The sequence below is a fragment of the Protopterus annectens genome, chromosome 1.part0, assembly GCF_019279795.1.
Source record: "Protopterus annectens isolate FY-2018-M chromosome 1.part0, PAN1.0, whole genome shotgun sequence".
In the NCBI taxonomy this organism is placed as follows: Eukaryota; Metazoa; Chordata; order Ceratodontiformes; family Protopteridae; genus Protopterus; species Protopterus annectens.
Genome location: NC_056725.1, coordinates 396,906,718 through 396,920,968, shown reverse-complemented (window position 1 = coordinate 396,920,968; position 14,251 = coordinate 396,906,718).

Here is a 14,251-nt window from a genome sequence, read left to right as displayed (position 1 = left end):
AATCCTTGCCAAAGTCAAGACAGGCTGTGTGCAGCAACTTACCCTCATCCACGGCTCTGGTGACTGCTTCAAAGAAGTTAATCAGGTTTAGGAGACATGATCTACCTTTTACAAATCCAAACTGAGTGGGGTCCAGATTTTGGAGGTAACTTATGTCTTTGTTTATAAGCTTCAAGATGATACATTCCATGGCCTTGCAGACCAGGCTTGTCAAGCTAATGGGGCGGTAGTTCCCAGGGTCTGTGGTGGCACCCCCTTTGTGGAGTGGGATAACCGTTACTATTCACCATTCAGTAGGCACAAAGCCTGAAGTGAGGCTATGATTGAACATGGTACTTAGGTAAGGTGTCAGTTTGTTCTGTAGTTCATGCAGAACGCAGCCTGGGATGTTGTCTGGTCCCATGGATGCTGTTTTCTTGGCTTTGGAGAGTGCAGTCTTTACTTGTTTGTCTATGATTACAGGGTCTTTGCATTCTTCTGGTATAGAGATGGGCCCTTTGAAGGGGGGGTTGCACTAAACCTATCTGCCAAGATTGTTGGTAATATCAATTTGTTCTGTATATCTAGTGCCATTGTGGTGTAGCTCAGAGCAGAGTGTTGCCATTGAGATTCTTGGGATAGCTGTAGAATGCTTTGTGGTTGTTTTTAGAATCAGTGGCAATTTTATTTTTGTAACTAGCTTTGGAGGATTTTATGAGGGATCTCAGCTTCTTACTGAGGCTGACCAGGGAGTTCCTGTAATCATTGGATGTTACTCTTTTTTGCAACAGCTTCTTCCTTCTGTTGTAGAGTTTGTTTATCTCAGGGCACCATCAGAGTGGCTTCCTTTTTTTGGAGGATAGCATTTTAGTTCTGTTGGGGATGGCACTATCCATGTACTCATGTGTGTGCTTACACAGTGAATTTGTATAGGATTCAGCAGTCGTACCTCTATTTTCTATCTATATGGGTGTCGTGAAGTCTACCACTTCTGTCTTAAGAAGCATGAAGTTGGCTATAGAGAAGTTTTTTACGGTGGTTTCTTTAATGGGGGATGGGGGCAGGATATGGATGTCTAGGGTGATTAGCTTGGGATTGGATCTGATCAGCGAGGAGGTGGCCTCTGGCGTGGAACATCGGTTACCCATATTGGTAATGACCAGGTCCAGGATATTGTTGCCCCTGGTGGGGTATGGACAAGCTGATCCAGGGCATTGTAATTTATGAATTCCAGAAATTCTTGAGCAAATGAGTTACTACATGAATAGTTTTCCCAGTTGATGGTGGGGTAGTTGAAATCGCCCATTATTAGCGTATTGGGCTGTACCATAATATTTTCCAGTACATCAAGAAACATGGAGTGGGCATCCTTGGGCATGGCGGGGAATCTGTAATAAGCTACAACCTGGATTGCAGTCTTGCCCAGTGTTAGTTGCACTTGGTTTATTTCAGATGCATTATGTTGAGCAACTAGCCTGGAGATGTGGATATCCTTAATGAATATGGACACACCTCCTCCTTTAGTGTTTCGATCCAGGTTAGGTGGTTGAAAGGTGTTGTATGAATTATAGCCTGGTAATGCAGGGGTGCTCTCTGGAGCCTTGAACTAGGTCTCTGTCACTGCACAGATGTAGATGTTCTCTATTTTAAGAAGTGCCTCGAGTGAGTGCATTTTGAGGTTTAGACTTTTTAGCACTGAGTAGCCTTACCCTTAGATTTTGCTTGCTTGTACCTACTTGTACTCAAGTTACTGTCATCCAATACGCAAATGACTCAACCATCATCTGTGCTGACAATTACTTATCTGAACTACTACAACTCACCCAAAGTGCCCTCACTCAAGTTACTGTCATCCAATACGCAAATGACTCAACCATCATCTGTGTTGCCAATTACTTATCTGAACTACTACAACTCACCCAAAGTGCCCTCACTTCTACTGAAATATGGATGACCAATAATTATCTCATTCTAAACCCCAACAAAATTAAACTAGTGCTTTTTGCCCCCCCACCAAAAAAAAACACTTTCCTAAACAAGGAAAAATTCACTATTCATACTCAAAATAACACTAGCATTGACGTTGTACCAAATACAAAACTACTAGGTGTCATCACAAATGAAAACCTGACATTTGACCTGCATATTCATACTAATTTATCAAAAAAACACATCAAAAACTGGCCATCCTCTATAGACACAAATACTTTCTCAACCACTCTGCAAAACTATCCCTAGCCTCTTCCTTTCTTCTACCATATCTTCTTTATGGTGCCCCTCTCCTTACCAATATTCAGTCCTCTCTGAAATCCAAACTTAACTTGTGCTACAATAAAATTGCTAAATTTGTAACCAATACAAAACATTCATCTCACCATTGTCCCTCATTATCCCCACTAAACTGGATGGAACTCCCACACCATCTTACATACATTCAATTAACCAGTGCACACAAGTTTGTATTGCAGACGTCAAATTGCCCTGCCCTTCCTTCTCTTCTTACTCAGTATCATTCAAGTAGACCTCTTCTATCCAATAATCAACTGCTCCTGAACGTAAAAAAAAAACCTTTCAGCTGGACAGATGCTGTATTTCTTTACTATTGCAAAATTATGGAACACCCTCCCACCATCAATCAGCTCTACCAGCAATGCAACTCTCTTTAAGAAATCCCTGAGACAACACATTTCCACTTGATTGCAGTGTACATGTGCCAAAACTGCACTTCCCATAACCTGACTCCTCTTCTCACACTACCCTGCACCTTCTCTAATTACTACTCTGCTATTAACTCTTTATATCACAAAACACTTAATTAACTACAGTGCTGGTAATGTCTACTATATTTGCTCACCTATACTTAACCTTAGGACTTTATAAGTGTTAACTATTCAGACTCTGTAGCAAGTTCCCAGGCTACTCACATGGGTAACTTAATTATCCTAACTTGTTATATCCTAATTTCTGACATTCCAGTTGTGTAAACCACTTTATCCTCCATATTATAATCTATCATTGCACTCAGATTTTCACCATGATCACTCTATGTGACCTATGCATTGTATGTACTGATCATGTTGATTTATTGTACTGAGTGTATTGTATGTTGTATATTGTATACAGTATTGTGTATTTTAGTGTGGAGCTTTTCTCCCCAGGCCTCCACTAAAAAAGGGATCACTATAGCCTAGTGGACCATCCCAATAAACACAAGCAAATAAATAAATAAATAATGCAAGATAGAAATGTAGAATGTTATTAATATGAATTACTTTTATTTTATTTTTTTTTGCTTATGGAATGCTGTGGATAACTCAGAATTTCTCTACATCAAACGGAATTTCAAAGTGATAATTTTAGCCATATCATTGTCACTTTCTAATCATTGAGAGATACTCTTGATTTATTAAAATAACTTTTATAAAGCATGATGAAATACTTCCAGTTAATGCTACAGAGTGTACAAGGAAAATTAACAGGACAGCTATTCATCCTGGGTGTTTAAGTATTAGAAGATAACTATGCAGTTATAATTACACCTGTGGAGCTAGGAGAACCAAATGCTTTGGTATTTAGTATTGGTTACATGTTCTATAACACTTAAGGTTGCTTTGTTATTGTTCAACTATAAATAGCTTTAAAAAGTAACTGTTCCAGCTGCATTCTTTGGGGTCAAAAGGAAGTAGAACACAATTTCAGTTTCAAGTATTAGTGTGTATAAAACAATATGTGTTTTCTGATGAAGATGTTTAAACTGGGAATTCGTCCAAGGCTTTTAGGGTGACTATTTGAAATGTCAGGACCTGCTACAGTGAGTCCCAAAATATGGAGACTGAATGGAAACACTAAGCCAGCAATGGCCATTTCCAGGAATATTCCTTTTCTCCAAGGTATGGAGTTGGTAAATATAAGTTTGGGAGGTGGGGGAGTTTGCCTCATGTGAAAAAAATGAGCTTATAGGAGAAGAGAAATGTCCAAGATTCATGTTTTTCTTCGTTTTTAGGCATTTTCTTTGGGGGGGGTGCTTGCCTGCACTCAGCATTTCAAGTGCCATCATTTATATATCGAGACTGCTGATGGCTGCCCATGAACTTTGGATTTTTTTATGTAAAAGTGTTGAGATAATATGAAACATTTATGTATTAAAAATCCAGACCAAAAGAATAGGGTGCTAAGTGTCAAATAAGTTTGGAACATTTATCATTGTATAAGATAAATAAGACTAAAATGTTAACCGTGGTAATAAATGGTTTCTCTTGTCCAGTTTGAGACAGATATATGAATATTTGTAAAATATAAAAGAATGTGCTTATGGAACCTGTTAGAAGGTCGTGTTAACAAGAGCTAAGATATATTAACGGAAAGTATTAAGGGCAAGCAAAGTTTTAGAAATGGAAAACAATTATAATGTTGTTGAATTAGAGACTGCAGGCTTTAAATTTTTATGCTGCCTTTGTTGATATATCATTAGCTGGCTAGATAGATAGAAATATACATTTTAGCCGTTTTTAATTGGTATTGTTGCTGATTTTTTTTTAATCAGCTAAAAAATATGATGTAGGATTTTGTCTACGATGGGATAAGCATACAGAGGCATGGAGCAATTTGATTTATCCAAAGGAAGTGAAAAGTTTAAATCTATCTGACTGAGAGTTATGTTGTTAGATTGTATAAATGAAGATGATACATTTATTAATCTGAGATTGTGATAATAAATGGAAAATGTTAGTGAGGTTGACCAACAAATGATGGCATGCTTGACATATACTCTTTTTGGCTATATTATACATGAAAAGTTGAGGACCTTATTTTATGAATCATGCTATACTAACTTTATAGGCATATATTAGTAACAGTGGAGGTAAATCCCTGGTCATTTTTAGCACCCATAGGTAACAATAAATTGAGAATCCCTGCAGAGGTTGGTTGCAGAAATTATAGGGATAAGAAGAAAATAGTGATTTATTTGAAGAAGGTATGATTTGGGGATAGTCTGGGAACTTGGGAAATAGTTCAACAAAAGTAGGAACTATCTAATTTTCTGCTATTAGACATGAAGAACCTGGGTATGGAGAAAATTGCACGATGAACTGGCAATATGGAATTATTGGTTAATGCCCTTTGGTGTTGCTCTTATGATTATTTTATTACTGTTTTAACTGTTTTTTCTGAAAAAAAAGGTTCTAAGCTTGATTCCCACCTCTCCTGCTATTGGAGTAGTCAAGATACATATGTGCTGTATCCAGGACTGTTTGTAAGTTTCTGAGTTCACCAGACATTTCTGTTTTAGAAGGAAGCCTCCCAGCTCATCAGTGGTAGTGTTAAACACTAGGTAGCTTATCTACCACAAAAGGAATGATTTCTGGCTCTGAAATTGTAGTTTATTGTTTGGGCAGTTTTTCTGTTCATTTCAACATTCTGGTTTAAAAGCCTGTGTTTGCGCGGGCTGCTACCCCAGCTTAGCAGCCCGAGTTTGCACGGGCTGCTAAGCTGGGGTAAACTATTACTGTTGCCAGAAATTCTGCTCTTCAATTTTTCCCTTACATCTTGCTAATTCTCTTCTCTCTTGCACTTTAATTAGCTTATTTGCCTAGCACTTCATCAGGCTTTTTTGAACAATTATTGTAGCACACATAAGTGCTATCAGCACTAGATGTCCTATAAGGAAACAGCTCCAGTACTTATTAATGATGACCATCCCTCCTGGCATGTCTGAAGGTCATATCCTTGTGCTTTCTCCCATTAACCTGGTGAACTTGGGCATTCTGAGGCAGTGTAGCAACTGCCTCATGTACACAGATAACCCTCTCCTCTTACCTCATAACACTCAGACTTGTAAGAGATGCACTTATATATCCAAATTGGAAGCCATGCCCTCTCCAGCCAAGACCGGAATAGCTGATCAAGAGGAGAAGGTCAACACCTGCACCACACCACATGGAACACATAGCCCTCCAGAACACTCGCCATCACAGCCCTCACATAAAAACACAAACCACACACTAACCTTCATGGAGGCTCTCAATAGAAATCTACTCAAACAGCAGAGCCCTCCAAGGCATAAACGCACTCAACCACCACAACACAGCACAAACAGCAAGACACATAGCTTGCCTGCACAGTGTGCCCCTCAACCTAAGCCCCTACAATAATCATAGATGACTCAATAGTGAGGCACACTGATGTCCCACTCACTAGGTTGAATAAGGAGAAGGTAACGGTCAGCTGTCAGGTGCCAGAATTCGACACATAACACATGCACTCAGGTCACTCTGCAACAAGTTTTATATGACTCTGTCATTGTCCATGTGTGTGTGAATGCCTTGAGACATACCTCCCTGAACTACATGAAAAGAGACATGGTGGAGCTTTCAGATTATGTGACCCAAGCAGGTATAACCCTATCCCTGGGCAGCATCCTACGTCACCCAGAATGATACCACAGTACAAACAGAAAATTATTGACTACAACAATTGGCTAAGTTTCTGTTGTCATTCTAAGGAGATCCAGTATCTGTCTGCTTGGGATGACATGATTGACAGACCTCAATGCTTTGCCAGAGATGGCCTGCATCTGTCACCCCTGAGTTTCCGGGTACTGGCTAAGGCTCTTACCACCCCTATAGTGCCTTTTTTTAGGTGGTGTTCCAAAGACCAAATTACCACTGTAGCAGTTATAAATAAATGCAATCTGAGGGTCATGCTGTTCAACGCTAGATGTCTAAATCTCAAGATGCACTCGCTCGAAGCACTCCTCAAAATGGAGAACATCGACATTTGTGCTGTAACAGAGACCTGGTTTAAAGCAGCAGAAAGTACCCCTGCACTACCAGGCTATAACTCATTCCACACCTTTTGGCCCCAGAACATGGACTGAAGCTCCAAAGGTGGTGGTATCTCCATATTCATAAAGGATATGTACACCTCCAGACTAGTATCCCAGCATAATGCATCTGAGATACTCCAGGTACTACTAACATTGGGGAAGACAGTGATTCAGGTCGTAGCCTGCTATAGGTCCCCAACCATGTCCCAAGACTCTCACTCCACATTCCAAAGCACCCTGAAAACTATTAAGATCCAATCCAATACTCTCATACTAGATAACTTCAACTACCCCTCCATCAACTTGGAAAACTACTCATGCACCAATGCACTGGCCCACCGCTTCCTGGAATTCATCAGTTCCAATGCCCTAGACCAGCTCATTCTTACCCCCACTAGAGGAAGCAACATCCTTGAACTGGTTATTACTAACATGGGCAACCATTGCTCTACACCAGTGGTCAATTCCTCCCTGGTTAGATCCGCCCACAGACTAATCACCATGAAAATTCACATCTCGCCCACACCCCCCGCAAATGTATCCACCATGAAAATTTCTTCAAAGCTGACTTTGGCTTCCTAAAAACAGAGGTGGCTAAATTCCTGGCACCCATGCCAATAGAAAATAGATGCATGACTGCCAAATCATACACCAATGCACTCTAGTAGCATGTACATAAATGCATGGAACTAGCCATACCCAACTGAACCAAGATGCTCTTCTCAAAAAAAAAAAAAAAAGCCAATCTGGTGGTTCCCTGTCATTAATAAACTCTACAACAGAAGGAATAAACTGTTACAGAAAAAGGTGAAGTCCCATGACTGGAAAAAATTCCCTCATTAGCCTCAATAAAAAGTTGAGATCCCTCATCAAAACTACCAAAGCCAGCTATGAATGCAAAATTGCTGCAGACAGCCACAAAGCCTTCTATAGTTATATCAAGAATCTCAACAGCAATACCCAGATTTGCTCTGAGTTACTGCACAATGGTACCTCCTATACTGAGCCAACAGATATTGCCAACATACTGACTGACAGATTCAGTGCCAACTTTACTCGTCTCTCTCTCCCCTAAAGGACCAATCTCATTGCCAGAAGAATTCCAGTCACCCAGCATTACTGCAGCACAGGTTAAAACTGTATTGTCCAAGGCCAAGAATACAGCTTCCATGGGACCTGACAATATCCCCGGCTGTGTTTTACATGAATTACAAAGTGAACTGGTACCACATCTGTATACCCTGTTCACTCACAGCCACACCTCAGGTTTTGTCCCTACCAAATGGTGCACTACTACAGTCATCCCTCTCCATAAAGGAGGAGCGACTACAGACCTTGGAAATTATTGCCCCATTAGCCTGTTGAGTCTGATATGTAAGGCTATGGAGCACATCATCATGGACCTAATTAATAAGGATATAGTTAGTCTCCATCTCTAGATCCCATGCAATTTGGTTTTGTGAAAGGTAGGTCATGCCTGCTCAACCTGGTTGACTTCTTTGAGTCAGTCACCAGAGCTGTGGATGAGGGTAAGACAGTTCATACAGCCTACCTCAATCTGGACAAGGGCTTTAATACCATTCCTTACTCAGAAATTATCGATTAACTCACCAAACTAGGCTTCAACCTCTATATCGTAAGGTGGGTTGAAAACTGGCTCACAGGCAGAACCCAGAATGTGAAAGTAGTGGACTCCAAGTCAGACTGATGACCATTCATGAGTGGAGTCCCACAGGGATTGGTCCTGGGCCCTCTCCTGCTTGGCATCTGCTTTTCAGACGTCCAGGCCAACACAGAGGGACTTTGACCAAGTTTGCAGACAACTGCCAGCTGGGAGCTATTATTAACTCCCCAAGTGATGCAGACATCTTACAGAAAGGCCTCACTAAGACCAAAGACTGGTGTCAAAACCATGGCCTTAAGCTTAATGCCAAAAAATGTATTGTCATCCCCTTTGGGGAAAATGCAGGTCCCACTAATTGCCACATTGATGGGTGTCCACTGAGCACTGAAGGTGTAATAAAATATCCTGGGACACAGGTTGACAGCAGCCTCTCCTTCGACTACCACATTGCCACTGTAGTCAGAAAGTCCTTCTATGTGGCACACTTCATTACCAAGGGTCAGTTCTCTCTACTCTTCCCTCATTAGACCTATCATAGAGTCTAATGTCCCATTTGGCATGTACCTCACTAGACACCTGCAACAGCTGGAGAGGCCACAAAAGTACCTCACAAAGAGGATCCTAAGCCTTAAACACATGTCCTACATGGACAGACTCAAAAAACCTTAGCTATTCTCTGCCACATATCATCTACTAAGAGGCAATCTCTGCTTGACTTACAAAGCCATGTTTGACCAAGCTCTGTTAGAAATGCTGCATCTAAAGAAATCCCAATCCCTCTGCACCACATGCTCCAGAGACCTCAACCTCATTGCCACAAACAACAGAACATGCTGGAGGGACAGGTTCATAACCCAGAGACTGCCCATGCTCTGGAATAAACTTCCCATACATGGCAAGCAGAGCACCTCACTGGCCCTCTTCAAAAGAAATCTTGATGAGTGTATGGGAAATAGAAAATTCACCCCAGGGATCACTCCAGTGGCTCTACTTGATAGAAGCATGGGAACTAACATCAGGCAACACAATGCCAGGGCATTACTATGGGCTAGGCTTGTAAAGGCTCCAGGGCCATTAGCCTAGTACACACCTATGAACCTATTAGTGGACATGGTTGACAGATCAATAATAAATGGACTAAACATTAGGACATACTAGATGCTGAAAGATTTAAATAAAAAGACTGAGAAAAAAATAAATAACTGGAGTGCTTATGGTAATACTCGGTGGAGGTGGGTTTGTTAGTTGCCTAGATATGCCAAAAAGTTATTTTATTTAGGATATTTGTTTATATGTGCTTGGACACATATTTGTCACTCTTCAGAGATTAAGAGGGCTGATACTTACTTAAAATTTCCACTGTTGGAGATGTGAAGAAGAGGTACTAGTTTTAAGGGAGCATATATTCTAGTCATATAAGAATTTAAGTAATTTAAAAAAGTAGTTGGAAATGTTTCTCCAGTGGAATCACATAAACAAAAAGAAACATAAAAAATAGTAGTGTGGATATTATTGGTATTTGAAATACATTTGTAGTGTACTAAATTGGAGTAGGTGATGTTGAGTTTTTTTCCCCTACTATCAAAACTACAACACAAAGATGATTTCCGACAGTATTAGATTTGACTCAGATAATGAAATAATAGTATGACAGGGATTATTATCTTGCAAATAGAAGTTAATTTATCTTCTAAATAGTCAAAAATAAATTAAATCCATATCTTTGTCTAGAGAAAAATGAATTTTACACATTGTTCAACAATAAACCTCAAACACAAATTCAAAAACCATTCAGTAATGTGAGAGATATAAGATGCTTGTTTTAAAGCAGCAGTTTGAAGTAACCTCTCTTTGTATAAATTTAGTCAAGTATAATTAAACTGGTTAAATACAACTTATTAATTCAATGGCAAGTCTGCATCACTGTGGGCATTTTAAATACTCAGTGGACCACCCAGTAAATCATTTATAATTTTCAATTACTATTTATTTGGGTCTTTTTCTATTCTCCCTCTTTGATTAGAATTGTATTACCTTGTTTTAGAATAAAGTATCTTCTAGATTACCTCTTTCCATGACATCACATACATCTTTCCAGTCTATCCAGCAACCATGCTCGTTTAATACCATGTACATACAAATACCTATTCCTAATTAAATGCAGTCAATTTTCTTATTCTCCCCCTATGTCTCCTAAAACATATAATTATTTGTATTGAACAGTCTGCCCCTTTAATTTTGTTTCAGGTAGAATCTTAGGTATTTTTCCCCAATGACATGATCCACTACCAAATGTCAGCATTTTACAATTTTCAAATATCTTAAAAATAGCAGGAAGAGACAGTTTAAATTTCATACTGCTCCATTTGCATTTTTATACTGCTTTCAAAAAATTCAGGTAATGTTTAATTATTACAACAGCACAATTATGTTCCACACACAGTTCTTCAGTCAAATACAATTTCGTTACAGTTTCCAAAACATCATAGTGTTTGTGCTTTTATATAATGCCAAAAACTATATAGAAATAAACTTGACTTTGTAGCACAAAAGGATGGAGCCCTAACTGTGACCCAGGTAGTCGGGGTTCAATTTGCAGCACTGCTTGATGAAAGCCAGACAGAGGAGAAGAGGAATGATTGGATGTGGCATGCTTTCCTATCCCAGAGTTTGCCAAAGATAGCAAATGTTCAGCATCACCTAGCGAAGTGCAGTTCCTCTGGTAGTGACAATGGAAAACACTTTCCCTTGCTTGTGGTGAAGAGGCAGGGCATGTCAACTCTGAAAACTTATATCAACACTCCTATGAAGTACTTCACCCTGTAGCTGGGTTAATCCCACAGTCCATTGCTTAACCAACCAAGTCCACAGGCCGGGGATTTGTCGGTGCCAAAGGGGTCAGAAGAAAACATATGAACCACCACTATGGTCCTCTGAATAATGACCATTCCTTGTCAACCATCATCATACCAATGTGTAACAAATGGGCAGATTGAGCAGATCTGAGGGCAAAGAGTGCTAAAAATGTATAAAAAATAGCCTTGTCCTTGTATATTTAACTACACATTCTAGTTATGGTAAATGCTGCACCTTTTCTGTTTACAAGGTGTCTTCTCCACAACTAGTTCATTCTTCTATCTTTATTTTTTCATACTCTATCAAGCTCAGTTTTATTCACCCTTCAAAAGACCCTCCAAGTATAAATTCTGTTTCCTTGCTTTGTCCTCTATTCCAGTCAGATATTTCCCTGTCAGCTCCAACTGCTGTGCAGTCTCAGCTACCTTAGCATTTATTTCACACATTTGCTGTCTGACTAGTTTAAGGACTTCCAAACTGGTGTGTAAATCTCTGTTTATCAGTCATGATCCATTTTAGGCGTTTCACATATACAACATACAACCCAGTCACGTTTACCAACTCAATCTGTATGGCCTTTAGACAACGTTCTACATGGTCAGCATTTAGTCATAATACTTATTGATTGTTGATAGTGGAAAGTGTAACATTATGATCTTCTCTTTGCAATGCATGACTATCTTCTCCTTCACTGTATTTGAATTATGTTCCATAAACCATTTCTTTCCTTCCCAACCTAAAAAATTACACCATTACTTACTAGCTCACCAAAATACATCTTAGCTAAAGTAGCTTAATCTATTTGCCATTGTTAAGTTCTAGAACAATTGTATGACTGAAGAAAGCAACCAACTTCAATCACATCACATGTAGTCAGGAGCATTTTATATTTATTGTATCAGTGATTGACTATCATTACTGAAATCTAACAATTAAAGAACTAAACATTTGTCCCTTTTATATATGTATATGTGCGGTTTGATATATATATATATATATATATATATATATATATATATATATACATGCATACATACATACAAATAGCTATAGATATAGATCTATATTTATATATATTAATGGCTCTACGTCTAATGAATGAAATCCCACTTAACTGACTCTCTTAAGACAGAGACAACTTTGCAAAAATCACATTTGAATGAACACTCGGATCACTGACTAAAAACTCCAGGTAAGTACCCACTTGTCCAAAACACAAAATAAAATAAAAACCAAGGCAAATTAAACCCACACATATGGGGGCCTCACCCCCCAAACCCCCCTATGTGGGGAGCTGCACCCCCATACCCCCTAACTAAATATACCAACTCAGAGATTGCACTACAGTGGAGAAAAGGGCAAAGTTCACCACGGTGGCCAAGTCAGTACTTACCTGAATTTTCCAGTCGGTGATCTGAAAGTTAATTCAAATGAAAAGTCAGTGAAGTCATCTCGGTCTTAAGAAAGTTGGGTAAATAGAATTTCATTCATTTGAAGTAGACCCATATAAATATATATATATATATATATATATATATATATATATAGAGAGAGAGAGAGAGAGAGAGATAAAACCCAGACATTAAATATATGCATTTATATATACATATATACTTCTGTACTATCACTGCCATCATTAGCCCTCATTTTCACATTTTATATGGCATCCGAGCATTGCATCAACTGTCAAAAGTCCTCCCTGCTCACAGCCACTGTACAGCATTCTTTAACAGCGATACAAGCAGGTGTGATTTTTTTCAAAAATGGTAGGACACTGGATCTGGAAAGAGAGAAGTGGTGATACTTGATGCAACGTCCCTTCCCGTGTAAAAATTGAAAAAACCATGTTGATGATGATGATGATGATGATACTGGTTCCATTTACATGACTTAGGATGCAGATGCTCAAATGATTGCAGATGTGTCCTGATCTAGTGAATACAGTAGTGACCAAATTTTTCAGCACTTCATTGAAAGTTGCCAGCACTCCTTGCCTGCCTTCTGTAAGGTTGTGGCAAAGCATGTGAGTGATTTACTATGTATTAGCATTTATAATCTGAAAAGTTCTTCTTTGTTTCTGGCAATGCTGTGGGTCTGTGTACCCTTTTAAAAAACACTGATTGTTGAATTTCCCTGATTGCTTGATCTGTGTGTTATGAGTGTGCATCTGTATGGTGCTATTCACTTGAGTGGCCATGGATTGGCCATGCATAGTATTATGTCAATGTTTTTTATATTTAAAATACATATAAACATGTGTGCATGAGTATGCACACATTATGTATATATAGATAGATAGATAAAGAAACTGAGGTGCTTGAGTTGGTTAGTAGATATTTGGGTTGTGACCTTTTGTGGTCTTTTTTATAAAATTATAATATGTATACATGACTAGGTATTAATATAAAGCTGCTGGAAATACTATCCTTTATATCAGAGTATAAAAAACTGGTTTATTCAATTGTGTTGTTATTACCTAAGTTCTTGCTTTATGTTGCTGTTTCTTAGTATTCCGAATGGATAACTGATTGATATCATGCTTTGAATTATGTTATTCATAGAATCATAAGGTTAGTGAACAAGATGAAGAATTTATAATGCTTAATATGATTAGTTTTGTTATTTGAGGAGCACATCAGCATTGCAATTACAAAGAAAAGGGAATGGGGCAATTTTATACTTAGTATCACTGGCAGGAATACTTAAAAGGAAGTTAAGTAATATGTTGTTCTCCCTGTTGGTAACTTTACAATTTGTTCATGACAGTATGCATGAAACCTAGTAATTGTTATGTTTTATTACTGGTTGAAGCATAACTGTTCTAGTCAATGTAGGGATAATTTCCATCAATGAGAAAAAAAAAATGGCAGTGCCTCAAAACAACGTGGGTTAAGATTACAGAACAGACATAAGGCAGAGCCAGGTATGGAAATAAGGTACATAAGGAAAGCTGGTGGTGGAATGCA